The sequence below is a fragment of the Salminus brasiliensis genome, chromosome 8 (genome assembly GCF_030463535.1).
Source record: "Salminus brasiliensis chromosome 8, fSalBra1.hap2, whole genome shotgun sequence".
NCBI lineage: Eukaryota > Metazoa > Chordata > Actinopteri > Characiformes > Bryconidae > Salminus > Salminus brasiliensis.
The window spans coordinates 1,346,671-1,374,045 of NC_132885.1; the positions used below are offsets into that span (position 1 = coordinate 1,346,671).

At 43.8% G+C, this 27,375-nt stretch overlaps 1 protein-coding gene across 3 annotated transcripts in view; it reads right to left on the reverse strand.

Annotated features, from left to right (window-relative positions):
- thsd7ba (thrombospondin, type I, domain containing 7Ba) overlaps nucleotides 1-27,375 on the reverse strand; it is a 364,279-nt gene that overhangs the window by 258,149 nt on the left and 78,755 nt on the right. For all 3 annotated transcript variants that reach the window (XM_072685348.1, XM_072685346.1, XM_072685347.1), the window contains exon 2: nucleotides 19,726-20,034. The gene's annotated coding sequence lies outside the window, so the exon portion shown is untranslated. The remainder of the gene's footprint in view (nucleotides 1-19,725; nucleotides 20,035-27,375) is intronic.

Below are 27,375 nucleotides of genomic sequence, written 5' to 3' on the forward strand. Positions count from 1 at the left end.
CAGGATTTTACACTAATATGACTCTATGGGTTCTGCAGTGTTACACAGCAGTTCTGGAGAGAGGTTCTCCTCCTGCAGCTCCACCACCAAACCTCCATAGTGCAGTAGCAGCAGCAGCGCTCCGTCTGGCCCAGAGTGGGAATGACGGAGACGCCCTTCTCCATGTTTACATTTACATTTACATTTATGGCATTTAGCTGACGCTCTTCTCCAGAGCGACTTACAAGGTTCTTCGTATCACAGAGGTGGGCCAATGTAGCGTTAGGAGTCTTGCCCAAGGACTCTTATTGGTGTAGCGCAGCATAGACCGGGAGTCGAACCCCAGTATTCCACGGAAGCTGCTGGTTTAAAAGGTACGATTGGTGCAAAATGTAGTTAAGCTTCATTCTACTGAACAAAAATGATAAAAAATTATATGCGTTTTTGGGATTCCCGAAAATCTTCAGGCCTCTTAAGGCACTGGAGCCTCACCCCCCGTTAACACTGAAGTGCCTTTCTGTATGAAAAGCACTATTTAAACAAGCTAGCCTCCTCTGACTGAGTGTATGTAGGGGTCCTCAGTGCGTTGGCACCCGTGCAGGGTATGGCAGTGTGTGTATAGAAGTGTGTGTATATTGTATATCTCTCTGTAGCGCAGGAGCAGAGCAGCAGCAGCCTGTATAAAACTTCCTTTCACTTATAATAAAGCGCTCCATTGGTGTCTGGAATGGTGGAGTAAGTCATTTTAAATGGCTCTGCCACACACTCGCAGCTTATTCTCGGCAGCGGTGTTCATCCCATCTCCTTTAAGACGGGTCCAGCACATCACTGTAGCGCTGACAGACACACACACACACACACACACACACACACACACACCATCGCAGCATTATCTAAATTACGCTTTTGATAGATTTGCTGCACTCTCAGAAGCTACACATGATGATGTGCTGTGGCCTGGCGGAGGAAAGTTTTTTATATTGATGGATGAATAGCGATTAAACTTAATCCCACATCTCCCAATTGGTTTTTGGTTGATTTCATTTGGGAAAATTAGATTTTTATCTCGTTGCTTCAGCAGCATTTCACAAATTGGATTTGACAGGGAGATGGGGAGAGGTGCCGAGAGAGAGAGAGAGAGAGAGAGAGAGAGAGAGAGAGAGAGAGAGAGAGAGAGAGAGGGAGAAACGATGGAGCCTCATATCTTTCCTGAACACAGCGTCAGATAATTTTGAAAAATATAATAAAACAAATACAACGTCTGTCCTTGTTTTTAAGGTGACGGAGCAGCTGCTTCAGTGACCATTCCAGCTCCAGACCCATCCTGTACTGTACATTCTGACCTGTACTGATTTTATTAGATTTATATGAAATAGTATTATTGATTACTCTAATAGATATTGATAAATATAGCAGAGGTGCACTTTTTTAAAAATTTATTTATTAATTTTCACATTTCTCTATTTGTTGTAGTCTGTTTTTTTTTACTGCCAGTGTGCCAGAATTTACACAATTATCCAAATTGCATATTTACATAAATGAGAATATAATTAAATACATAACTATTTCCACTCAGTTTCCTGAATCCTAGAAATGTGGGTCAAAACATACCTAAACCTACATTAACAATACACGGGCCCCCTAGTGGTCACTCTGACGTGCCTACGTGGGAATGTGCACTTAGGGCACCATACAATAGTGCAGAATCCATCAGCAGAGCTTTCTGTGAGCTACCATGTTTTACTGCTGTATAAAGATCTGTGAGGCTTTGCTCTTGTTGGATGCGCTGTGTTTTTTACCTTGAGTAAGTGTGATTCTGATTCATTCAGAAAGCAGTTTGGATCAGTACCTGCTCATCAAGGTACAAAATACAGAGATTTGGGGCAGGTCCAGGACTTTTTCATTAACCATTAGCACCTAGTATGTTAAAATTCTAGAGCCTTCCTGAAAGCTAACAGAGCTACTGTTCAAGAGATCAGCTGAACTTTATATGTTTGGAGATCGGACTATCTTGTGAGCTAGTCTGAAGAACAGAGCTCGGTTCCTCCAGGTTTCTCCTGGACGCCCCCCGACCCAGTCCAGCCAGCACAGCGTGGAGGATGTGTTCAACTCCATCAGCAGCAGCAGCAGCAGCTCACCTGATTCACCATCATTAAGCCCTGATTTACCACCAAACCAGGTGTTGATCTGAGGAGAACTCTAAATAACACTAGACTCCATGAGGAGAACTTTGGAGATGTTCTAATGATGAACACAGTGATGGAGAACCACCACCACTTTCTGTAGGAGTGTTATTATTAGTGTTTATTCTGATATCAGTGATTTACTGAGGAGATTAACACTTACTGACCAGATCAGCAGCTCTACACTCTGAAAAGTTTAGATATTTAGTATTTAGATTTGTGCCTCATGTTTTATTGTAACCACTAAATGAGATATATATATATATATATAGTCATTTATAAAAATGATGCTGAATTAAAATAAATTAATAACTTTATATAAATAAATAAAAAAATACATGAATATGCATGTCTGACTATATCCATTAGTTTTGAAGTAAAAAAAAAAAAAAAAAAAAAAAAAAAAAAAACATAGAAACTGTACACTCAATATTCACTTGTTAAATTTCAAATCAATAAGCTTTTGGCCTGTTTTTATAGGCTAGTATGACCCTGTTGTTGGTGGTGTTGTCTTTTCCGCACATTAAAGGTTAGTTTCAATTGAGAGAAACAGACACTGAAGCTGTGCATGAGTGTCTGCTAATCCTCCCTCCAATCAATCAGCCACACTCGCGCTGGGAGGCGTTTATTAATACACCTGTTTCAGATGTTTCAGAGTTGTATAACAGGTGCAGTCTATTCTTAAAGCTGCGAGCATCTCTCAGTCTTACTCCACTCACCCGCCGGTGTGAGATCTGTGTGAGCAGACAGTAATTAGAACCCACTGTTTATACACAGTGCTCCTTTAAGCGTTGTGCATTAAATACATTTTGCATTAAAAACAATCTGGCACTACCTAGAACCCACATGGACCAGAGTACCGCCAGTTTCACACTAATAACATGTAAATGTAGGTAATATTCATGCGCAGCAATTTGTATAACGAGCTGAAAAAGTGTTTATTGTGGATTATTACAACTAACTCCACAGTTCTGTAAGAATTCAGTATGCTATTACACGTCTTTTAGAAATGTGAAACTGGAAAAAAGAAGAACCTTAATAAACCCATAATTTGTGTCTCCTAAAATAAAGGTTTCCTATTTACCTACAAAATGAATTAAGCTGAACACTGCAGGAAAATGTAACCACAGACCAGCAGATTAATTAACAGATAATTAACTTATGGTAGAACGATACAGCAGTAAATTAATTAGATAAGTAAACACACTCATTAGTTAGTGTAATAAACAGCAAGAGTAAATAAGCTCTAAACTAAGACACTAAACATATCACTGTGATTAATTACAGCTATTTAATACTTAGAGATATAATGTAATATGTAATAGAGATTCCATACAAAAATCTGATATGTGGCAATATGTAGATTTTTATTATGAGACTTATTTAAGAATATATAGAATTATAACCTTATAACCAACTTCTATTCATCATATATTGAAATACATGTGACATGACATAGCTTATTTAAAAATATTTGCATACATACATACAGTGGGTAAAAAGTATTTAGTCAGTCACCAATTGTGCAAGTTCTCCCGCTTAAAAAGATGAGAGAGGCTGTAATTGAAATCATAGGTAGACTCAACTATGAGAGACAAAATCACATTGTCTGATTTTTAAAGAATTTATTAGCAAATAATGGTGGAAAATAAGTATTTGGTCGCCTACAAACAAGCAAGATTTCTGTCTGTCACAGACCTGTAACTTCTTCTTTAAGAGGCTTCTCTGTCCTCCACTCATTACCTGTATTAATGGCACCTGTTTGACCTGGTTAACAGTATAAAAGACACCTGCCCACAACCTCAAACAGTCCCACTCCAAACTCCACTATGGTGAAGACCAAAGAGCTGTGGAAGGACACCAGAAACAGAACTGTAGACCTGCACCAGGCTGGAAGACTGAATCTGCAGTAGGCAGCAGCTTGGTGTGAAGCAATAATCAGAAAATGTAAGACCTACAAGACCACTGCTAATCTCCCTCCATCAGGGGCTCCACGCAAGATCTCAGCCCGTGGGGTCAAAATGATCACAAGAACGGTGAGCAAAAATCCCAGAACCACACGGGTGGACCTAGTGAATGACCTGCAGAAAGCTGGGACCACAGTTACACAGGCTACCGTCAGTAACGCACTACGCCGCCAGGGACTCAGATCTTGCAGTGCCAGACGTGTTCCCCTGCTTAAGCCCGTACATATCCGGCCCGTCTGAAGTTTGCTAGAGAGCATTTGGATGTTCTGGAAGAGTTTTGGGAGAAAGTCTTATGGTCAGATGAAACCAAAGTAGAACTGTTTGGTACAAACACAACTCGCTGTGTTTGGAGGAGAGTGAATGCTGAGCTGCATCCAAAGAACACCATACCAACTGTGAAGCATGGGGGTGGCAACATCATGCTTTGGGGCTGTTTCTCTGCAAAGGGACTAGGACGACTGGTCCGTGTACATGAAAGAATGAATGGGGCCGTGTATTGTGAGATTTTGAGTGCAAACCTCCTTCCATCAGCAAGGGCATTGTAGATGAAACGTGGCTGGGTCTTTCAGCATGACAATGATCCCAAGCACACTGCCAGGGCAACAAAGGAGTGGCTTCGTAAGAAGCATTTCAAGGTCCTGGAGTGGCCTAGTCAGTCTCCAGATCTCAACCCCATAGAAAACCTTTGGAGGGAGTTGAAAGTCTGTGTTGCCGCCGACAGCCCCAAAACATCACTGCTCTAGAGGAGATCTGCATGGAGGAATGGGCCAACATACCAGCAGCAGTGTGAGCCAACCTTGTGAAGACTTACAGAAAACATTTGACCTCTGTCATTGCCAACAAAGGATATATAACAAAGTACTGAGATTAACTTTTGTTATTGACCAAATACTTATTTTCCACCATTATTTGCGAATAAATTCTTTAAAAATCAGACAATGTGAATTTTAAAGTTAAGATCTACCTATGATGTCAATTAAGTGGGAGAACTTGCACAATTGGTGACTGACTAAATACTTTTTTTTCCCCACTGTGCACACACACACACATACACACACACATACATACACACATACATACATACATACATACATACATATATATATATATATATATAAAATGACATATCTATCCAACATATTCCCAACCTTAATCCATGGTCATATACACACACATATGAGTAATACAAACCGGATTCCAAAAAAGTTGGGACACTAAACAAATTGTGAATAAAAACTGAATGCAATGATGTGGAGATGGCAAATGTCAATATTTTATTCAGAATAGAACACAAATCACAGATCAAAAGTTTAATCTGAGTAAATGTAACATTTTAAGAGAAAAATATGTTGTTTCAAAATTTCATGGCGTCAACAAATCCCAAAAAAGTTGTGACAAGGCCATTTTTACCTCTGTGTGGCATCCCCCCTTCTTCTTACAACACTCAACAGACGTCTGGGGACAGAGGAGAGCAGTTTCTCAAGTTTAGAAATAGGAATGCTCTCCCATTCATGTCTAATACAGGCCTCTAACTGTACTAACTTCAATTGTCTCAGGCCTTCTTTGTCGCACCTTCCTCTTTATGATGCGCCAAATGTTCTCTATAGGTGAAAGATCTGGACTGCAGGCTGGCCATTTCAGCACCCGGATCCTTCTCCTACGTAGCCATGATGTTGTGATTGCTGCAGAATGTGGTCTGGCATTATCTTGTTGAAAAATGCAGGGTCTTCCCTGAAAGAGATGACGTCTAGATGGGAGCAGATGTTGTTCTAGAACCTGAACATGGTTCTCTGCATTAATGGGGCCTCTCCAGACATGCAAGCTGCCCATGCCACAAGCACTCATGCAACCCCATACCATCAGTGATGCAGGCTTCTGAACAGAGCGTTGATAACAACTTGGGTTATCCTTGTCCTCTCTGGTCCGGATGACATGGCGTCCCAGTGTTCCATAAAGAACCTCAAATCGTGACTCATCTGACCACAGAACAGTCTTCCATTTTGCCACACTCCATTTTAAAAGACCCCTGGCCCAGTGCAAATGTCTGAGCTTGTGGAGCTTGCTTAGAAATGGCTTCCTCTTTGCACTGTAGAGTTTCAGCTGGCGACGGCGGATGGCACGGTGGATTGTGTTCACTGACAGTGATTTCTGGAAGTATTCCTGAGCCCATTCTGTTATTTCCTTGACAGAGGCATTCCTGTTTGAGGTGCAGTGACGTTTAAGGGCCCGGAGATCACGAGCATCCAGTAGAGTTTTACGGCCTTGACCCTTACGCACAGCGATTGTTCCAGATTCTCTGAATCTTCTGATGATGTTAAGCACGGTTGATGATGAGAACTTAAAAGTCTTTGCTATTTTACTCTGGGTAACACCATTCTGGTATTGCTGCACTATCTTTCTGCGCAACAATGGTGGAATTGGTGATCCTCTTACCATCTTGGCTTCAGAGAGACACTGACACTCTGAGAAGCTCTTTTTATACCCAATCATGTTGTCAATTGACCTAATTAGTGTTAATTGGTCCTCCAGCTGTTCGTTATATGCTCAGTTTCCTTTTTCCAGCCACTTATTGCTACTTGTCCCAACTTTTTTGGGATTTGTTGACGCCATGAAATTTTGAATCAACATATTTCTCCTTTAAAATGATACATTTACTCAGATTAAACTTTTGATCTGTCATCTATGTTCTATTACGAATAAAATATTGACATTTGCCATCTTCACATCATTGCATTCAGTTTTTATTCACAATTTGTTTAGTGTCCCAACTTTTTTGGAATCCGGTTTGTACATATATTTAATAATATAATAGAAATTTATAGTTGCCATAAAATCTCAATCTCCAAGATATGAACTTTAGAGGAGAAGGGGAAATTCTGACATCATATAAACAACTGTCAGGTTTCAGATTTCAGATTGTGTCAAAATAAACTAGATACAGGGGGTCGCGGGTTCAAAATCCAAGCCATGCCGCTTTGCCATCAGCAGCCGGACTCTGAGAGAGCACAGCTGACCATGCTCTCTCCAGGTGGGTAGATGGCGCTTTCTCTCCTCATTACTCCTAAGCGATGTTGACCAGCACAGGCGTCTGTTAGCTGGTGTGGTGAACACCTAGTGATGCTGCATCGGTGGCAAAGTTTCCAATTAAGCGAAACATCTAATATTTTAATTAAAATTATTAGGATTATTATGAAGTGTTTTTATCCGACTTTCAGATAATTGGTATGTTTTAAGCATTATTTTCACCTGGAATTTGGCAATCCTTATACATACACACACACACACACACACACACCATTAATATTAATAGGCCAGTTTTCGGAAAGGTTAGATATATTGCTGGACGCTGTGTCTCTGCAGAGAGGGCACCACAGCACAAGCACTCACTTCCTTAGTGCGTGTGTGTGTAACCAATACCTCCCACCCCCCCGGGGATGGAGCTCAGAGCCTGGGGGCTGCAGGAGACTGACATTAAGTTCAACACACACACACACACACACACACACACACACCTAAGTGGGGATAATGCTTATTTTTCTGAATAACATTAATACTCACAATGAATATATATCAGAATACATACTCTATAATGACAAAAGTATTGGGACACCTGCTCATTTACTGTTGCTTCTGAAATCAAGGGGATTAAAGAGCTGATTCTGCTTTTGTTGGAGTAATCGTCTCTACTGTCCAAGGAAGAAGACTTTTATTAGACTTTGGAGGAGGAGGATTTTGATTGCATTCAGCAACAAGAGCATTAGTGAGGTCAGGATGTTGGATTATGATGATTACCACCCCACCTCATCATCCCCAACTCCCCAACTCATCCCAAAATACTGGATCATTCCAGAGAACACGGTTCTTCCACTGCTCCACAGCTTAATGCTGGGGGGCTTTATTCCCCTCTAGCCCACACCTGGCATTAGGCAGCATGGAGTCAATGAGGTCATCGTTATTTATCTGAGTCCTATTCTATTGGCAGTATTTCGTATATTTTGTATTCATTAGCAGGGGTGTCCACAAACATTTGGACATACAGTGTGTACCTAAAATCTCTATAATCGCTGTAGAACCAAGAAATGTTCTGAACATTAGTGGAACAAATCTTTAAGATTTGTCAGAAACACACAGCATGTATTTATGTATTTACCGGAGCCCCCAGTAGAGATCTGCTGCTCTGAGGGCAGCTGGTGATCTGCATGGGCTACGTAGAGTGGGGGGCTCTGCTGGGCAGTGACAGGGGGAGGTTTTAGACAGTAAGTGTAGAACTGAAATGATCTCTCAGTCAGTAAATATGTGGATTACAGCAGATGTGTGTGAACTGTGTGTATTGCGGTCAGTTTGGGGTCAGTTGGTATAAAAATATGGGTTTATGGTGGAGCTCAGTGAGGCTGTGTTTAGGTCAGGCTACTGGAGGAACCACTGATGGCCGGCTGCATCTGAATACCCTACTGAAAAGAATGCCCTCTCCTAGATTCAGCTGATCTGGTACTCATGTGGATCCATCAGCTAGTCAGCTCAACTAGTAGATTAACTGAGGCCCTGAGATCCAGATCAGCAGAGTCAAGCAAAGCAGACTAGAGAGGAAGGGTCAGTAAAGTATTCGGACGCAGACGAGCACCGTTGGAGTTTATGGTGGATCTGTAAGCCGTGTCTGGAGTGGAGTGTTAAACAATACCAATCAAAAACTGGGAGCTACTCAGTAAATCAGTGAATAGAGCGCCTAGATTATATCTAACTATATTTGCGGGAAAAAAAAGGAGAACACCTTAACGGCTCATCTGTAAACAGATGGACTGGGTAATTTATGATTGATAATTAATGTTTAATTAACCATTCCCTCCCACAAGCCCTCCCATCAGCCTCAGAGACTCCACTCATGTCCACAGTCGTCCTGCATCTCAATTCAGGCACATCATTCCATAGAGCATAGTACTGCAGAACAGTTGAACCTGCAGCAGCTCTCACTGGATATTAATGTTATTAGAGCTTCAGACTGGATATTAATGTTATTAGAGCTTCATACTGGATATTAATGTTATTAGAGCTTCATACTGGATATTAATGTTATCAGGGCTTCATACTGGATATTAATGTTATTAGGGCTTCATACTGGATATTAATGTTATTAGGGCTTCATACTGGATATTAATGTTATTAGAGCTTCATACTGGATATTAATGTTATTAGAGCTTCATACTGAATATTAAATGTAATATTTTATTTTTTTAATTATTTACTGCTCTATTTCTTCTTAAGCTGAGATGTTTAACAAAAGATCTGCTTTCGTAGAACTGAAAACATTGACTCTATCTGAATGGTAGTGGTGAACACAGTAACTGTGCTAAAAGAAGCTTCACTAGATCACAGTCTTGGCCGAGTTCTCTCCTTCGTCCGTCTCCCTCTATTCTCCCTGCAGGACACAAACGGCTCTGACAGAAGAAACAAAGGCTGCTAATCCTCCTCCATTTAGAGCAGATAACTGCTTTTCTGCTGGGAACGCTGTACAGTAATGCATCCAGTTGGCACGGGTCTGGCAGTTGTAGAGTTCTAGAGATGTTGAGGAGTCCAACACTAACGGTCTAAAGGAAATCTCGTAAGCTGAGGACGAGAGCTGTCCCCCACTACCAATAAGGATGGGACTTCTGCGAAACTCCCCAGTGATGAATAAGGGTGACAGGGGCTGATTAACTGTGGAGATGGGATACAGTATCTAACTGTACACCAGCACTATGTCCAAATGTTTGTGGACACTCACTTCTAATGAATGCATTTAGCTACATTGCTGACACAAATGTGCAAATGCACACACAGCTTTTCTAGCCCTTGTAGAGAAGTACTGCCAATAGAATAGGACTATCTGGAGCAGATAAATAATCATGAACCTTTTGGCATCATGGTGTGGGCTAGAGGGGTATAAAAACCCCCAGCATTGAGCTGTGGAGCAGTGGAAGAACTGTGTTCGCTTGGAAGAACTGGGTTAGGTTATGATCATCCAACATCCTGACAACATGCAATCAAATCCTCACAGCAATGTCCCTCCAAAATCTAGTAGAAAGCCTTCTCCCCTGGACAGTAGAGGTCAGTTACTCCAACAAAAGCAAAATAATACCCTTGATTTCAGAAGGAACATTGAATGAGCAGGTGTCCCAATACTTTTGTCCATATTATGCCTATAGTGGGGCTATAGCATATAGTGCTCCTCCAGCAGTCTTCTGAAACCAAGGGTATTCTCCTCATCCCTGCTTTGTTGCAGGATCAGCCTTTCCTCGTCTGTGAAGGCTTTACATCATGGTGGAACATTGCTGTGAGGAAGATTTGATTGTATTCAGCCACATAAGAGCGAGGTCAGGCACTGATGTTCGAGGATTAGTTCCAGAGCTCCAACTCACCGCCCACAGCCCATTGCTTTATACCATTCTAGTCCACACTCTGCATTGGGCACAGTGACCTTACGGTCATATGCTCATGGTTGGTCCAGCGCATCCCATAACGTCAGTGGTCAGTGGTTCTTCTATGAGACTGCCCAGTTAGCCACTAGAAGCATCTTTCTTTTAAGCAGTGTATGGAGATTACACAGGCTGTGTGTGAGCATCTGTGTGAAATTATAATTGGGGGTGTCTGGATACTTTCGGATCTGATAAAATAGCAGCCAGCTCAGTGTGTCCACACACACACCGGTCAGGACCGAGCTGAATGATAGCTGAGCTGAGTGCTCCAGTGTGGTTCATGTAATGGTATGACCTCTGCTATGAGGTCGTCCCCGCTGGCCACAGAACATCAAGACTTGCTCTCAGTTATGAACATACAGTTTACTTTAATAGACTTCATGGCCATAGGGACTTAATGATTCCACCAATCAGCAAAAATCTGCAGCGATAACCACGGCAATCAATACACGCTGTAATTTACTGCCGGGGAGATCACACACACACACACACACACACACACACACACACACACACACACACACACACACACACACACACACACACACACACACACACACACACACCTACCTATCTGTTTGTCTGTGTGGCTTTACAGCAATAGCCCAGCCAAAATCCAATTTACCCCCCTCTTTACCCCAAACACAGTCAATAAGCCAAGACATGTTTGGGGTCTGAAGTTCATTTCTTTAGTTTTAGGCTGGAGCTACGAGGCGTAAGCAGATTTCGCAGCAGATGGGTGCTACTCTCCCGTGTTCATCAATACAGCCGTGTTCAGTGGTGAGTCAAGGCCTGAAGATATGGGACGGCCAAATGCAATTTGAGGTGTTCAAAAGTCAGACTTTCATAACGAAGCTTATTCCTGATGTGGGACAAATAACACAAAGTATTGGGACACACCTCCTAATTACTGAATTCAGGTGTCTGATTCAGTCTCATCACCACAGGTGTATAAACTCCAGCCTCTAGTCCTGCAGTCTGTCTTTCCTCCACACATCAGTGAAAGAACAGGAGGTTCTGAAGAGCTCACTGAACTCCAGCGTGGTTCTGTATGTAATAGGAGACACCGCTGCACCAACAACAAGTCAGCTGGTGAAATCTCCTCCCTCCTAGATCTTCCTCCATCAGCTGTGAGTGGTGTTATTATTGAACAGTGGAAGAGTTTAGGAGGAACAGCTCACAGAGAGCAGCTCAGTGTCCACCGAGTGTCTGTCAGACCACGTAAAGTTACAGAGCGGGGTCAGGGCCGAGTGCTGAGCTCAGAGCAGAGTGCAGAAAAGCCTCCAACTGACTCAGTAACTGCAGCAGAGCTCCAGACCTAGTAGAGCTTAGAGCAAAGGGGGACCGGCTCCATATTAATAATGCCTGTGGTTTAGAATGGGATTTCAGAAAAGCTCCTGTATGTGTCCCAATACTTTTGTCCATATGGTGCTTCAACTACCATAATTTCTACAGCACAGGGACATTTCCGGGAGACTTTTCCTAGTCAGGATTTGTCCAGTTTAGGAGGACAGTGAGATCCATTGTTATAGGAGAAGGGCTGCAAACGATTCGGTCACATCTTGTGGGGCCTTGAGTCATGCAGAGGAGAAAGACGCAGTCACTACGATAAGAGAGGATTGCTGGTTCAAGTCCCGGTCATGCTCTGGTCCTTCATCAGTAGCCAAGGCCCGGAGAGAGCACAATTGGCCATGCTCACTCCAGGGTGGGTAGATGGCTGTGCACGTGTCAGAGGAGGCCTATGTCGGGCTTTAGCTTCTTTACCAGTGTCGGAAGCATTGCATGTGTGCGCGGTGGGAAACTGACGACCCAAACTGGGGAGAAAAGGGATAAAACCTCAGAAATGATGATGATGATGATGATGATGATGATGATAATGATTAAGGCCCATTGTTTTCAGCCCCTGGTGTATAACCACGGTCAGGTGGAGAGGCAGACGGAATCTCTTGCTTGTGTGGTTTCTGACACTGTGGGTCGTCTGTAAACATGGATGAAAGGGATGAGCAGAGTTAAATACAGCAGTAGTGTCTAGAAGCCTGAGGCCTTTACAGACAACAGGTTGTAGATAACGCTGGGTTGTACATCCTTGAAGCAGGGTTCAGAGGCTCTTAAAGATCCAGAATGACTCAAACCACCATTTAGATTCCTTACACTTAGTTCTCAACACTACGCAACGGTCTAAAGGTCATCCAACATCCTGACAACATGCAATCAAATCCTCACAGCAATGTCCCTCCAAAATCTAGTAGAAAGCCTTCTCCCCTGGACAGTAGAGACAGTTACTCCAACAAAAGCAAAATAATACCCTTGATTTCAGAAGGAACATTGAATGAGCAGGTGTCCCAATACTTTTGTCCATATTATGCATATAGTGGGGCTATAGCATATAGTGCTCCTCCAGCAGTCTTCTGAAACCAAGGGTATTCTCCTCATCCCTGCTTTGTTGCAGGATCAGCCTTTCCTCGTCTGTGAAGGCTTTACATCATGGTGGAACATTGCTGTGAGGAAGATTTGATTGTATTCAGCCACATGAGAGCGAAGTCAGGCACTGATGTTCGATGATTAGTTCCAGAGCTCCAACTCACCGCCCACAGCCCATTGCTTTATACCATTCTAGTCCACACTCTGCATTGGGTACAGTGACCTTAGTGACCTATGCTCATGGTTGGTCCAGCGCATCCCATAACTTCAGTGGTAAGTGGTTCTTCTATGAGACTGCCCAGTTAGCCACTAGACCAACACTACACAACGGTCTAAAGGAAATCTCGTAAGCTGAGGACGGTCCACCAGCAATAAGGACAGGATTTCAGCGAAACTCCCCAGTGATGAATAAGGGTGACAGGGGCTGATTAACTCTGGAGATGGGATACAGTATGTAACTGTACACCAACACTATATGCCCAAATGTTTGTGGACACTCGCTTCTAATGAATGCATTTAGCTACATTGCTGACACAAATGTGCAAATGCACACACACAGCAGTAGTCTCTAGAAGTCTGAGGCCTTTACAAACGACAGGTTATAGATAACGCTGGGTTGTACATCCTTGAAGCAGGGTTCAGAGGCTCTTACAGAGATCCAGAATGACTCAAACCACCATTTAGATTCCTTACATTGTTTTACTTAGTTAAATCATTCTTCATAAACCAGGAAAACCATTTTACAAAGCACCAACATCTCCCATTACTCTTAAATGCAGTGTAAATATCCACTGCTTTTCATTTTAAGAGTATTTTAGAAATATTATAATATCAATCAACTTATTTCTAACTTAGTTTTACTTGTTTAAGGTGGCAGATCATTTTAGAAAATATGCCTAAGGCCAGGCGTCCATCCAGTACACTTTTGGGATGATGAGGTGGGGTGGTGATCATCATCATCATCATCATCATCATCATTGTCATCATCGTCATAATCCAACATTCTGACCTCACTAATGCTCTGAATACAACCCAATGACCCTAGAATGAGTAGGTGTCCCAATACTTTTGTCAATATAGTGCACATTAGCCTCGTTGCTTCAGCGTAAAGCCAAAACAGCGGCATACAGGGGCCGTGTGGACTCGTGGGGTGAGGGCAGAAGGAGATCTTTTGTGAAACTATTCCTTTTAACCATCTTTGCGAATGCATACGGTGAGAGATGAAGAGTGATGAGCGCTGCTTAAACAGTGAGACATCGCAAATCACCGTGTCAGTCTTTTCCCTCTAATAGGCCGAATAAACCATCGCCTTAAGCCACAAAGTGACAGGAAACGAGCAGACTGACACAAAATGGCTGCCATCCTTCTTCATTACACACTGCTGTCACCCTGCGAAATGTTCTGGGGAGGGCTGTTGCCGGGGGAAGAGCTTCACCACCGCTCACCTGCACAACTCTATATCCATCACCGCCCCACGCCTATGACTATGGAGCCCTGGCTGGAGACTCGGCCTGGTGGGCAATTACACCCCCGTCAAAAACCTGGGGACACCTCGCCATCTTCGGAAATGCTCTCAGAACATTCGAACACTTTCACGGCAGCGTTGAAGAACCTGCAGCGGGTTGGGGATGAAGATAAAGCAGCGGGAGCGTATTGAGCTTCCTCACCGACTTTCATATTCATCAGAGTCTTTCTGGGTGTGGAGAGCAGCTTTTACCTGAGTAATGATCTGACAGGCTTCACCGACATCAGAACAAAGGGGGGAAAGGAACACTTCAGTATAGAGGAATGTTACAATGGCCCCTGTAATGCACTCAGCGTTAACACTCAGCGAGGCCGGAGCTGCTGATTAACTGGCTGTATTTCACAACATCATTACGCCGTATACCAACACAAAAGAGGCTCCTCTGACAATCCTTCCATTCATCCAGAAGACCATCCGTCTATCTATCCAACCACCTACAAAGGCATACCATCGCTGCAGTCATACATTTTTCCTTTCCACGTCCTTTGACAGTTGTTATTTATACTGTATCAGAATTTCATGATGAATGGACCAGTAGAAACGCTCGAAAATGACCAGGAATTAAATCACTTCCACTGACAGGTAAACTTTTTTTTTCCTCTCCTGTAAGGTCAAGGCCGGCCCAAGCCTTTATGGGGCCCTAAGTAAGCAGATTTTCATTTGGGGGCTCCCCCATACCACCACCAGATGCATCATCATTTAATAGTACTCACTATTATTAACATGATTTCTAATTAGCTTACAGCATACCGGTGTCATTCTGACTACTGTTTTTTAACCTTAAAAATGAATAAATTAATTTTCACTTTTAAATACAGAGGGGTGTATAAGTGTTCAGTACCTTTAGCAGACAAGACGCTGCATTTACAGTAAACCTAAAGTTCCAGTTTCATTTCTCTTGTTTTTAAATATTAAACAGACGTGCAAAAGTGGAGGAAGGAGGAAGGCACCCATTATCGACAGATCCCCCAACTCCGACCACTTCTGCATATTGCAAAATTCCCTTTCTCCCTGGGGCAGGAAAAAAAAAGAAAAAAAAAAGGCCTAAGAGCTGACGCAATTTGCCAAGAGACAGGTATTGCGCACTACGCTGAAGCACCCGGGCCTTTATTGACCTTTATTTGCCCAACAGTGGCAGCAGCCAACAGCAGAAATTGATTAATCTAGTGTCAGTGAGCCAGCTATGAAAATAAGTGAATATAAAAATCACTGTTATCTGTGTGATCCAACTTATGATTTAATGTTATTTTTAAAATCTATAATAATAATCTATAATATAATCATCAAGATATCTTGGTGCTCTTGGGGACTCCCTGGTGGCGTAATTCGAATATGCCTTGGGCCAGCTCAAGTTTAAAGTTAACTTTTTAAAGATAAAGAAAGTTTTGGTTCAAATGGTTCTTTAAGGGATTATAATTCTATACAGAACTCATGCTTATACTCAAGAACCCTTAAATAACCACTTTTAAATAGGGTGAATTGAGCTTTTTCCAGAGCCTGGTTTGTGTATTGAACATCATAACCTTTTACACATGTTATTCATCCAATGTTATGACCTTTTTTTCCCAAAACATTTACATTTACAGCATTTAGCTGATGCTCTTATCCAGAACGACTTACAGGGTTACTTGTATTACAGAGGTGAGCTAATGTAGGGTTGGGAGTCTTGCCCAAGGACTCTTATTGGTGTAGGCCAGCCTAGTCACCCAGACTGGGAATCAAACCCCAGTCTTCCATATGGTTTGGTAGCTCACTGGCAGGCCACACCAACCAAAAGCTAGTAACTCATCAAGCCAATACCGAATTAACCGTCTGCTTATTACTACATTTTAATGGAACATTCAATAGTGTTAAGTTCTCAACACCAGAAATGAAAGGTCTTAGTTTTGAGGTAAAGAGGCCAGACCAGTGTGGAGTCCCCCAGGGATCAGTTCTTGGGCCGCTGTACTAAGCACATAAATGCAGCTGGATAAAGTGAAAACTCATTAATTAAATAAGGAAAAAGCAGAAATACACAGGAATGGCTCAGTATCTCTGCACACATCGGGTCCAGAGCTCTGAACACTTAGGTCCAAACAGACTACACACACCACATCAAAAATCACCAAAACAGCCTTTCATCATTTTAAAAACGACAGAATCAAAAGGTTCAATGTCCCAACAAGACCCACAGAAGCCGTGCCTTCCTCTTCTTCTCCAGCAGGACTGATCGCTGGATCAGACGTTTAAGATCATTAAACATCTCCAGCTCCATCAGAACACTGCTGCAGGAGCTTTCTCCAGACGCATTACCACTGCGCTGCCTTGCAGTGAGCTACACAGCAGATTCTGAAGAGCTGCTACTGGTCAATAAATCACTGGATGGTTTGGATCATTAGATGTTTTATTAGATGCTTGGAGGTCAGCTAATTGAGTCCAGGATCAGATCTTAACATGGTGAAGCAGCTTTTAGCTCCTATGCTTCTATAAGTCCAGAACACTTCTCAAACCGGGTCTTCTAGTCAACAGACTTTCAATATGAACCCTGCGTTCATCAGGGGAACAGCCCACTCCCGAGGCAACCAATCACCGCTCTGTCTCTAGCTTGTTGTACGAAGAGTTGATTTGGTTCGTCCAGATTTTTTCTGGATCCTTTTTTGATATTGTTCGGCTTGGACTCGTCTGTTTTGACCATGCTGTCAGACTGTAAATTTTATATGAAGAGCCCTATTTTAGCAATCTGTTGGTGAGCTGTCAACCGTGCACCGTTGGTGTTTCTTCAACGAACAAACGTCTGACTGTTGACAAACGTCTGCCTCTGTATATAAACACTCTAGAAATACTCAATCAACCTCAAGATACCACAGCAACCACTTGGAAATAGGGTAGCAACCCCCTGGGATACCACAGCAACCACCCTAAAAACACTAGACCACTCATCTAGCAATCACATAGCACTACTAAAGCTGTAATCACCTGGGATACAATGGAAAACACCATAGCAACCAACTAGAATGTCATAGCCACATAGAATGCAACCCCACAGCAACTACGTAGAACAACATAGCATCCACATGTGATTCCATAACCATGTGGCAACACCATAGCAACCACCAGCAGCCCCACAGTGACTATTCATAAACACTATAGCCATTACCTTGCAATACCATAATAACTGCCTGTGAGACAATAGCAATCACTCAAACACCATAACAACCACTTTCTAACACTAAATCAACTAACTTGGATACGTAGTAACCACCTGGGATACCATAGCAATACTTAGCAACACAGTAGTAACCACTTGGCCATTATTTAGGAAAACCATAGCAACCATTTAGGATGGTTTAACAACCACCTAGCAACACCATAGCAACCACCTGTGACACCATAGCAACCACCCAGCAACACATCATCCACATGTGATACCATAACCATATAGCAACACCATAGTAACCACCTAGAATGCCACAGACATCCACACAGCGACTATTTAGAAACACTATAGCAATCACCTAGCAACCCCATATAAATCACTCAGCAGTACCATAACCACCACCTTGCAACACTAAATCTACTACCTTGGATACATAGTAACGGCCTGGGATACCATAGCATTAGTAGTAAGCCATTATTTAGCAAAACCATAGCAACCATTTAGGATGGTATAACAACCACATAGCAACACCATAGCAACCATCTATGACACTGCAGAAAACACTTATGATGCTAAAAAAACACCTAGCGACACCATAGCAACCATGTCTGACACTATAGCAACCACCCAGCGACAGCAAACACTTAGCAACACTATAGCAACCCTGTGTGATACCATAACCATGCAGCATCACCAGAGATGCAACCACCTAAAATGCCACTGGCAACCCCACGTAGCAACACCATAGCAACACCATAGCAACCACCTATCAAAAACTGATCAAAACACTATTTCACCCTAGTGACCACATAGCGACAGGCTAGCAACCCTCTGGATGAGGGAACTCCTGAAGCAGCACAGCACAGCTATTCACCCCACTTACACACTTACACACACTAACAGGTTTCTAATCAGTTCTTGGCCTGGGTGTGCAGTTATAAGAGAAACCTTTAATTGGTCTAGAACCTTTACAGGCGTTAAACTTCAGAAACATTCTCCAGACTCGCATCTCATTTATAAACATGGTTCTTTAGGGAGCCGACTGTGGTTCTGCGCATGAACATGATTTGCGGATTTAATTTACTGCGAGCCTCAGAGACCCTCTGTTACAAAGATGCAACAAGTGTTAAAGCATTGTGATTTGGCTCACTTCCGACTGCACCCCTCGCTGGCCCACTCTGTAAACGCCAGCAGAGTGATTTGTGGTGATAAATCTTTAATAATCTGTTTATTCTATTTAAATATTTCATAATTTCTTCCAAAAATCAAACAGCATGTTGGCCTTTATTGATACCATTGCTCTTTCAAGTGAATATAGAACCTGTAACACGATTAGAGATGAAAGGAATCTGCTTCCCATTTTATGAATATTGCAAAAATTCAACCTCAGGCCTCGAATATCACGCCTTAGCTCCATTCACACAGTGGCCCAGTGTACTCTGCCGTCTTCACTGGGTTCCGTCAACTCCTGCAGACCACCCTGTCCTAATCACCCAACCCCTACACATGTGATCCAGCTCATCAGCTCATTTTACCGGTGATAAATACATGTCCAAATGTTTGTGGACACCCCTTATAATGAATGCACTCACAGCAGACTTGTCTAGTCCACGTATGGTCAAGGAGTCGGTGAGGATTGCTGTGAGGATTTGATTGCATTCAGCATCAAGAGCATTAGTGAAGGCAGGATGTTGGATGATCACAACCTCACCTCATCCCAAAAGTACTGGATGGACCACCATCCATCATTCCAGAGAACACAGTTCTTCCACTGCTCCATGGCTCCTCAATGCTGGGGGGCTTTATACCCCTCTAGCCCACGCCTGGCATTATTAGGCAGCATGGAGCCAATAGGGTCATGATGAGTCCTATTCTATTGGCAGTACTTCTTCTCTACAGGGACTAGACAAGCTGTGTGTGTATTTGCACATCTGAGTCAGAAATGGGTGCAGCTTAAAGAAGATGTCCACAAACATTTGGACATATAGTATATATGTGATTAAGAATGGAGCATACACAGAGAGAGAGAGAGAGAGAGAGAGAGAGAGAGAGAGAGAGGAGCTACCTGAAGGCGAAGGCCGGGTTTCATCGCTTTAGCCGTGACGGGAGTGTGAGCAGCGGGCTGTCCAGGCCTGCTCTCGGGCTGGCTGTGACACGAGCGTGGAAGATAAACACACGGCCTCTCCTCTGCTTTCTCCTGACGCATCATCCGCCGGATAATCCTCTCTGGATCCCCTTCAGGAAGGGCACTGCAGGAGAGATTCTGCTGTCAAACCATCGCAGACCGGGGGCCAAGATAACCCCCAAGGAGACGGCAGGATAAAGAACAAACCGCGAGAAATTCCTCCCGGGAAGGGTCCTGATGCCAGCAGGGCTGAGAGGAAGAGAGAGACAGGGGAAAAAAGGGAGAGTGAGCTTTAGAATGAAAAGCAGAAATACAGCCAAGGAGCTTCAGTTTCAGAGACAACTTCCCACACTTTGTCCTGAGCTATAATGAGACACTGGCTTCAGTAGTTGCAACGATCAGCAGAGGAAGTAAAGTTGTGCTGCTGTTTTAACTGAATGAGTTCAGACTGGTAGCTTGACTGAACTACAGCAGCTAGACAAAGTACAGGACCTCGATTTCTGCATTGATTACTAATAAACTGCAGTCTGATCATTATCCAAGTCACAATTATTCGATACCAACACCCACACACACACAGTTGAAGAGTACTGCTCAGGTCTGTTATTGAACACCCTGAATAAACATTTGCAGGCTAGAAAAAGTAAGTGATTTTTTTGTGTTAATGACTTCTCTAAGAAGTGCCAGTGAGGGAGCACAAGATGTAAGGGTTTGCAATAAAGTGGCCAGTGAGGAGCATAAGGTTAAGGGAGTTCTAATAAAGTGACCAATGAGGAAGCGCATGGCTGTCATCCTTCATCAGACGTGTTAAAAAACAGCCACAAAGCTTCACTCGCGCCACCTCTGTTCTCTCTCCTCCCTGACATTCAATGATTACCTGTCAACACTCAGGTCCAGCCGCCGGCCCGGCTCATCCCACTGCAGCTCCGATTCTATTAACACCCCCGGACGCCCCCGCGCCCTTCCACCATCCCTCCATTCCCCCATTCCCCAGTTCTCCTCTATTGACTTTCAGCTCCACTCCCTCTCTCTCTGGCCCTGACTCTGCTGCTTCATATCCAGCACCTTTAAAATCTCCACCCCCGCTGTGGCCAAAACCACTCCCAAAGCTCCAGGCTGTCACACGCTACGGCCCGATGCTGGACACGGGTAAAGAAAAGACAAAAAACAAAAGAAGAGGAAGAAAAAAAAAGGGAAAAAGAAAAAGACAGAAGACTCGCATCCACACAGAGAAACTAAATAAACAAATGAATTAATATAAAAATATATAAAATAAAATATAATATATCTATAATCAGTCCTGCTCAGAGCTCTTGTCTCTCAGCAGTGAAAGACATGGTGTAGGGGTTTCTAATAAAATGGCCAGTGAGGAAAGACAAGGTGTAGGGGTTTCTAATAAAGTGGCCAGTGAGGAGCACAAGATGTTGGGGTTTCTAATAAAATGGCCAGTGAGGAGCACAAGGTGTAGGGGTTTCTAATAAAGTGGCCAGTGAGGAAAGACAAGGTGTAGGGGTTTCTAATAAAATGGCCAGTGAGGAGCACAAGGTGTAGGGGTTTCCAATAAAGTGGCCAGTGAGGAAAGACAAGATGTAGGGGTTTCTAATAAAATGGCCAGTGAGGAGCACAAGGTGTAGGGGTTTCCAATAAAGCGGCCAGTGAGGAAGCACAAGGTGTAGGGGTTTCTAATAAAGCGGCCAGTGAGGAAGCACAAGGTGTAGGGGTTTCTAATAAAGTGGCCAGTGAGGAAAGACAAGGTGTAGGGGTTTCCAATAAAGCGGCCAGTGAGGAAGCACAAGATATATGGGTTTCTAATAAAATGGCCAGTGAGGAGCACAAGGTGTATGGGTTTCCAATAAAGTGGCCAGTGAGGAGCACAAGGTGTAGGGGTTTCCAATAAAGCGGCCAGTGAGGAAGCACAAGATATATGGGTTTCTAATAAAATGGCCAGTGAGGAGCACAAGGTGTATGGGTTTCTAATAAAGTGGCCAGTGAGGAGCACAAGGTGTAGGGGTTTCTAATAAAGTGGCCAGTGAGGAGCACAAGATGTTGGGGTTTCTAATAAAGTGGCCAGTGAGGAGCACAAGATGTTGGGGTTTCTAATAAAGTGGCCAGTGAGGAGCACAAGATGTTGGGGTTTCTAATAAAGTGGCCAGTGAGGAGCACAAGATGTTGGGGTTTCTAATAAAGTGGCCAGTGAGGAATTTAAGCACAAAGAGAAGAGAAACACAGGAGGCCGAGAGCAGACGTGTGTTTCTCTGGTGTGGAGAGCTGGTTAAGTGCTGGGTGTGTCCGCGCTGTCCCACCGCAGCGAGGTGTGTAATCTCCTGTCCCTTAGCTTTCAGGATCAGAGGCCTGTTTCCTCCATCAGCGCTCGTTGGACGGTGTTAGTGCTGCAGAGGGAGGATATGCAGAAGGATTTTCACTCTCCACTATCGCTCCCATCCTTCATTTCGTGTTGCATTTGGAGGAAGAGCTATTGCCGCGCTTAAAGCTGACATTTTAAAAATGTGAAGCGCCCTCGTGTTCCTCACCACTAATCTCACCGTGTCTGCTTTCATGACCAGTCCAGGAGATTTAATCACAGCCTCTCTAATCTTCTGCATCACTCCCCCCAACATATTGATCACAGGAAGGAGCGCTGTTGCTAGGATAAGACATGCACACCGCAAAAATGATTAACCACAGGATCATAAAACTAATCTAGTTATGAAGTACCAGTAAAAGGAACACTTACCACTGGCCACTTTAATAGAAACCCCTACCTTGTGCTTCCACTATACAGATATACAGTTATAGACTGGAGCTCCCCTCTACCTCATTTATCATTGGTCAGTTTCTGAGCACATTGGGTGGTGGCCCATTCTCAGAACAGTAGTGAAACTGACACACTCCACACCGTTACACCACTGACCCCTAGCTAACACGCTTCACACTGTTACACCACTGACCCCTAGCTAACACGCTTCACACTGTTACACCACTGACCCCTAGCTAACACACTCCACACACCGTTACACCACTGACCCCAAACACGCTTCACACCGTTACACCACTGACCCCTAACTAACACACTCCACACATCGTTACACCACTGACCCCTAACACACACCATTACACCACTGACCCCTAACACACACCATTACACCACTGACCCCTAACACACACCGTTACACCACTGACCCCTAACACACACCGTTACACCACTGACCCTAAAACACTCCACACATCGTTACACCACTGACCCCTAAAACACTCCACACATCGTTACACCACTGACCCCTAAAACACTCCACACACCGTTACACCACTGACCCCTAAAACACACAGTTACACCACTGACCCCTAACTAACACGCTCCACACACCGTTACACCACTGACCCCAAACTAACACAATCAACACCGTTACACCACCTACCCCTTTCTGGCACACCTCCATAGATATATTTGTGAATGTGGAAATCTGATTGGTTTGATGTCGATTATAAAATTTACAACAAGCAACAATCATAAACAAATATATCAAGCTTCCCTCTTAGTGTTTCTGCTGTAAAGCTTTCTGTGCGTCCAGACACACTCTGATATACTGTGAGAGAGAGAGAGAGAGAGAGAGAGAGAGAGAGTGTAGAGGGGGAGAGAGAGAGAGAGAGAGAGAGAGAGAGAGAGAGTGTAGAGGGGGAGAGAGAGAGAGAGAGAGAGAGGCAGAGAGGCAGAGAGGCAGAGAGGGAGAGAGAGAGAGGCAGAGAGAGAGGCAGAGAGAGAGGCAGAGAGAGAGAGAGAGGCAGAGAGAGAGAGAGAGGCAGAGAGAGAGGCAGAGAGAGAGAGAGAGACCGAGAGAGAGAGAGAGAGACCGAGAGAGAGAGAGAGAGAGACCGAGAGAGACCGAGAGAGAGAGAGAGAGAGAGAGAGAGAGAGAGAGAGAGAGAGAGACAGACAGACAGAGTGAGTGAGGCAGAGAGAGAGAGAGAGAGAGAGAGAGAGAAAGAGAGAGAGAGAGAGACAGAGACAGACAGACAGAGTGAGTGAGGCAGAGAGAGAGAGAGAGAGAGAGAGAGAAAGAGAGAGAGAGAGAGACAGAGACAGACAGACAGAGTGAGTGAGGCAGAGAGAGAGAGAGAGAGAGAGAGAGAGAGAGAGAGAGAGAGAGAGAGAGAGAGAGTGAGAGTAGAGGGGGAGATGTGTAGGTGTTCCTGGCTGAGTGTCGAGGTCAGAGGTGATGAACTCAATCAGCTGTGGTTATTGTGAGCTCTCGGACGCTGCAGGCTCTGCTCACCGCTCCAGCGCAGGTGCTGAGATACAGCCGGCTGGACATGCGATGGGGGGGGGGGCAGTGGTATTACATCCACAGGGTGAAGGAGGAATTCAGATTAGCTGATACGGAGAGGACAGAGTTTAGCTAAAGCTTCCGAATGCTCTAAACACCCACCTCCAAAACATCCCCCTGCTCACGCTGTATCGGTCAGTACACAGGCCTGGGCTGCTTTAGTAATGCACCAAGAAAATGGTCACCTTCCCCCAGTTCCTCCCAGTTCCTCCCAGTCTTACGTCTAAACTGGAGCTACACAGCTACATAGCTAACAATTAAAGAATGCTTATTCATCAACAAATAGCAATAGCATGTTGCTAACTGCCCACCTTAATCATTACACACTCTCCTCAAACCATCGGGAGGTGTTCAGTAATCTGGAACACACTTGCTGATCTGGTTTCTTGATGCCAGTTGGTTGCTATTGAATTGCTAGGTGGTTGCTTTGGTACCCCATACGTTAATTATGGTGTTGGTATGTGGTTGTTAAATGGATGATGTGGTTTTGCTAGGTGATTGCTATGAAGTAGATTCATGGTTGCTAGGGTGTTGCTAGGTGGTTGCTGGGCAGTCAGAAATAGACAGACAGGCAGGCAGGATGGTGTTGCTATGTGGTTGTTAGATGAGTGATGTATTTTTGCTAGGTGATTGCTATAAAGTAGATTCATGGTTGCTAGGGTGTTGCTAGGTGGTTGTTGGATGAGTGATGTATTTTTGCTAGGTGATTGCTATGAAGTAAATTCATGGTTGCTAGGGTGTTGCTAGGTGGTTGCTGGACAGTCAAGCAGACAGGCAGGCAGGATTGTGTTGCTATGTGGTTGTTCGATGGATGCCATAGTGTTGCTACATGGTTGCTATTTCCCAGGTGGTTGATTTGGGGTCACTTAGTTCCTGGGGGTATTGCCTTGGGGTGGTTCATGCTATGGTATCCCAAGTGGTTGATATAGTGTGTTAACTGGTTGCTAGGGTGTTACCTAACCTGCCGGATTGTCTTTTATTAGCGTATTTGTAGTTGAAGTATGAAGGGCGGGGTGGGCAGCTCTGAAACAGCTCATTACGATGCGGACGTCCATGCTTTTAAATCAAAACTCCAAATATATTTGGTTAGGCTGAGCCGAGCGTGGAGCCGATCTGACCAGAGCTGGAGGAACTGATAGACGCGATTAGTCGACCTGCCAGCATATGCTTTGATCAGAAGCCTCCAAATTGCTGTGATTAATTACGAGGCAAATGCGTTTGGACGGTGGTAAACTTTAAAAGACAGGAAGCTTCATCCGCTGCGGCCTGCATTTCCATATGAACGGACGTGAAGTTTGTGCTTCTCAAAAACATCGGAAATAAATAAATATATAAAATCAATTTAGTAAAATTGCGATAAGAGAGTTAATTTTGAAAAAGCTCAATCAAATTTACCCGTTTCAATTACTCCGATGAAAGCCATTTATGAAGAAGACACCAAGAACAATTAAGCACAAATGTACACACACACACACACACACACCAGACAGCGTTCAATTAAACTAAACAGATTCAGACAGTTCAATCATTCCTCCTCACCATATGCCTTCAAAGCCTGCTTTTAGGCTCCAAACCCTCTTTCTGCAACGTATCATCACTCCAAATTCAATGACTGGCTCAATTAGATTAGTAGCAGCACCGTCTCTTCATCTTTTTTTGGAGATAATTACTAAAGCCGTCTGGAAAAGTGTCCTAATTGCCAGCACTCGCACCTCAAATCAAACTTCTCCGGCTGCAAGACAGCAGCTAAGGAACCAGCAGCAGTGAAGAGCTTCACCTGCCGTTTCTGAAGCTCCCTGTGTTTTGGAGATTTTCTGATATTCCGGCGTGTCGGGGCTGCCTCGCTAGGCCAGTCTGCCGTAAATAGATGTTAGAGGCAGTGCTGCAGAGCTACAGTGTTCACTGGAAAAGGCAGCTTCACAACATACTCCAGACTGAAGAACGTGGAGCAAGTTCTGCCTCCATTTGGGTTTTGCTGAGATCTCACTCATGGAGTCGGAGCGACTCGAGACATCTGGCTGGGAAGTGTTTTCTGAGATACTCCGGTTCCTTTAGAGTTCCTCAAATAAGCTTTGCACTGATTGGATCTAGAAAGGAGCTGCAAGATCTGCCTCGCAGCATTAGAGGAACGAGTCACAATGCTGGAGTCATTCACCTGCCTCACCTGCCAGTGCTCAGTAGGGGGAAACTGATTTACTATTACTGAACACTACTGAATACCAGGTGGTTGCTAAGTGCTTGCTAGATATTTGCTAGGTGGTTGCTAGGGTCATGCTTGCTGGTTGCTATGAAATTGCTCGATTGGTTGCTTAGTTATCCCAGGTGGTTGCTGTGATATTTTTAAGTGATGGCTAGATGGGTGCTACAGTGTTGCTAGGTGGTTACTATTAAGCTACTCCATGGTTGTTAGGATGTTGCTAAGTGGTTGCAAGGCAGTTGCTATGGGATCCCAGTTATTTTTTAGTAATTGTTAGGGTGTTGCTATGGTGTGGCTAGGTGGTTGCTATGGATGTGCTGGGTGGTTGCTATTGTATTTTTAAATGATTGCTAGATGGGTGCTACAGTGTTGCTAAGTGGTTACTATTGAGCCACCTAGTGGTTGTTAGGGTGTTACAAGGTGGCAGTTGCTTTGGTATCCCAGTATTTTTTTAATAGACTTGCTTATTGATTCTTAGGGTGTTGCTATGGTGTGGCTAGGTGGTTGCTATGGATGTGCTGGGTGGTTGCTATTGTATTTTTAAATGATTGCTAGATGGGTGCTACAGTGTTGCTAAGTGGTTACTATTGAGCCACCTAGTGGTTGTTAGGGTGTTACAAGGTGGCAGTTGCTTTGGTATCCCAGTATTTTTTTAATAGACTTGCTTATTGATTCTTAGGGTGTTGCTATGGTGTGGCTAGGTGGTTGCTATGGATGTGCTGGGTGGTTGCTATTGTATTTTTAAATGATTGCTAGATGGGTGCTACAGTGTTGCTAAGTGGTTACTATTGAGCCACCTAGTGGTTGTTAGGGTGTTACAAGGTGGCAGTTGCTTTGGTATCCCAGTTATTTTTTTAATAGACTTGCTTATTGATTCTTAGGGTGTTGCTATGGTGTGGCTAGGTGGTTGCTTTGGTCATGCTAGGCAGTTGCTATGATGTTGCTTGATGGTTGCTTAGTTGTCCCCGGTGGTTGCTCTGGTACTTTTAAGTAAATGCTAGATGCTTCCTTTTGAGCTACTTAGTGGTTGTTGGGGTGTTGCTAGGTGGTCGCTAGGCAGTTGTAATGGAT